The sequence below is a fragment of the Pteronotus mesoamericanus genome, unplaced genomic scaffold (genome assembly GCF_021234165.1).
Source record: "Pteronotus mesoamericanus isolate MK-2021 breed Mesoamerican mustached bat unplaced genomic scaffold, CSHL_Meso_final contig_55, whole genome shotgun sequence".
Taxonomy (NCBI): domain Eukaryota; kingdom Metazoa; phylum Chordata; class Mammalia; order Chiroptera; family Mormoopidae; genus Pteronotus; species Pteronotus mesoamericanus.
Window position 1 is genome coordinate 4,570,224 of NW_026555198.1, and position 2,601 is coordinate 4,572,824.

Here is a 2,601-nt window from a genome sequence, read left to right on the forward strand (position 1 = left end):
GGTAACACAGTCAAATACATTAATAGTTATGCATTGCAATATTCACACAGAGTGAGATAAATGAAGACTATAAATATCCCTATATTAGTTTACAACAAGTCAGATATTGTTGCCAAATAAGTTACAAAGCACCTTTAATTTTCAAAGCTTTCTAGATTTTGAAATTTCAGATAAGGGATTGCAGGCCTATGGTAGATAGTAGAGAGTAGTGAGGACACAGGTGTGTCACTCTAGAGAAGGGCCATTTCCTTGCTGTATTAGTTCCCTGTTGCTGCTGAACAGATTACTACAAATTTAGCAGTTTAGCAATGCAAATATATTCTTTTTTATTTATTTACTTTTTAAATACATTTGTCTCTGCCTCCCCCCCACCACTTTCCCTTGTCCCCTCCCTCCTTCTCTCCCTCAGCTCTTCCCCTTTGGTTTTCTTACAGAAGTCCAAATTAGATCTCCCTTGGCTAAAATCAAGGTGTCAGCAGGCTGTGTTTCTTCTGGAGACCCTAGGGGGAAATCTGTTTCCCTACCTGGTCCACCTTTCAGATGCTGCCCACATTCCTTGGCTCATGCCCTGTTTCTTCATTTTTAAAGTCAGCAATAGCAGGTTTAGTTTTTCCTACATCCCTTATCTCTGACCTTCTGTCACCCTTTTCCATATTTAAATGGCCCTTGTAATTACATTGGGTCCAACCAGAGAGATAAACAAGGGTAAATTAGCTAGAGTTCTCCAGAGAAACAGAACCCATAGGGTGTGTGTGTGTGTGTGTGTGGAGAGAGAGAGATCGAGATTTAAGGAATTGGCTCATGCAAATATAGAGGCTGCAAGTCCAAAATCTTCAGGGTGGGCCAACAGGCTGGACACCTGGGAAGTATCAAGGTTGCATTTCAAATCTGAAGGCCATCTGGTTGGAGAATTCCTACAGCTTTCAAGTGATTAGATGACGCCCACCAACATTTTGGAAAGCGATCTGCCTTACTCAAAGTCCACTGACTTAAATGTTCATCTTATTCAAAAACACCCTCACAGAAACATCCAGAATAATGTTTCATCAAATAACTAGGCACTTTGGCCCAGCCAGATTGACACATAAAATTAACCATCACACAGAGTAATCTCCCTCTCTCAAGGTTGCTGGATTAGCATCCTTATTTTAATTTTCAACCTTAATATCCCTGCCATATAACCTAACATATTGTTATGTCTGGGAATTAGGACATGGATATCTTTGGGACCATTATTCTGCCTACCCCAACGTGGTTGTGCAAGTTGTGCACAACATAGTTCCAAGGGTACACCACTCACATAGACTGCAATTTTAATAGCGCCCTCTGAGTGATGAAATGTGGAAGTTTTGTTCCAGACCCACATGCCTAAGGACAATCATTGTACATACTGAATACCTGGGAGAGAGTATAGTAAAACTTTTTCCAGGCTCAGCTTCTGGAAAATTGGATGATGATGGCTTCTGTATGAATATATAAGCTAGTTCCAAAGGAACTGAGATAGAGTCAGGGTTCCCCTGCAATCACCCTGTGGAGCATAGGGGCCAAGTTGTTAGGTTTTCAATTCTGCATCTTCCTCAGGACCAAGCCAGGATGGTCTCTAATAGGCTTTCATAACTCAGAATTGGCTCCTGCATATAACTCATTCTGTGGAGAGGAAGAAGAGAAAGCTGTATTACTGATTATGGGAAGCCTGGTATTAGGTTTCAAAGGAAGTACTCCCAGTCCAGCCTCTGAGGCAGGGAATTCTTGGGTGCGGTGTGGTTGATTGAGTGATAAATATAATTGCTATAGCTATGGAGCTAATGGAACTAAAGCCTCTTTCTGCAAAAAAGCATTTTTTTCATGGGAACCAAGACATTGCTAGAATATCTTATATTTTAATTGGTTTTGCATAGATGACAGAAAAACCAAATACCTTTTAAAAGCTTAAGTCAGCAGGGAGATACACCTTTACCACAATTTCATCTACCACCCTCTCCCTAAACAAAGCTAAGAAAAGAAATGAAAACAGGAAAGAAAAATCAGAAAGTATTTTCAAATGACCAAGGTCATTAATTCAAAATGTTTCAGGAAATCTAAGAGTGAAGGATGCCTCTTTTGTGGCTGAACTGAAAATTCTCATTTATCACTATTTGCAAAAGCTGAACGAGGCAACTTTATCATCTCCTGACCACTCCAATTCCTACAGTAAATAGCCATACTCTAGGCGTTTCACCATTGTAAAGAGAGTCATTACCAGAAATGGTTAAGTCAATTTATAAAAGTTCTGATGTCAGATTATAATTATTATTTAGTTTTCTATAATGTCTCCTGTAACTTCTGTTTCTGGCCTACTATTGCTCAGAGCAGGGACAATACACTGGTTTTGATGTTGATTGACTCTTATTAGGATCCAGGAAGTTTGATCTAGAATTAAACAGTGCCAGTGAACATGGAGAACACGGAGAAAGGTCAGCAGGTTAGGTGAGCAAATTGCCACCAAATGGAGGATATGACCTCAATTTTTTCTTTTGCAGGAAGGGCCCATGGCTGAAAAGTTGTTGAGAACACAGTACTTGTTCAAAATAGAGGAGTACAAAAAGGACATATCTGACAGGG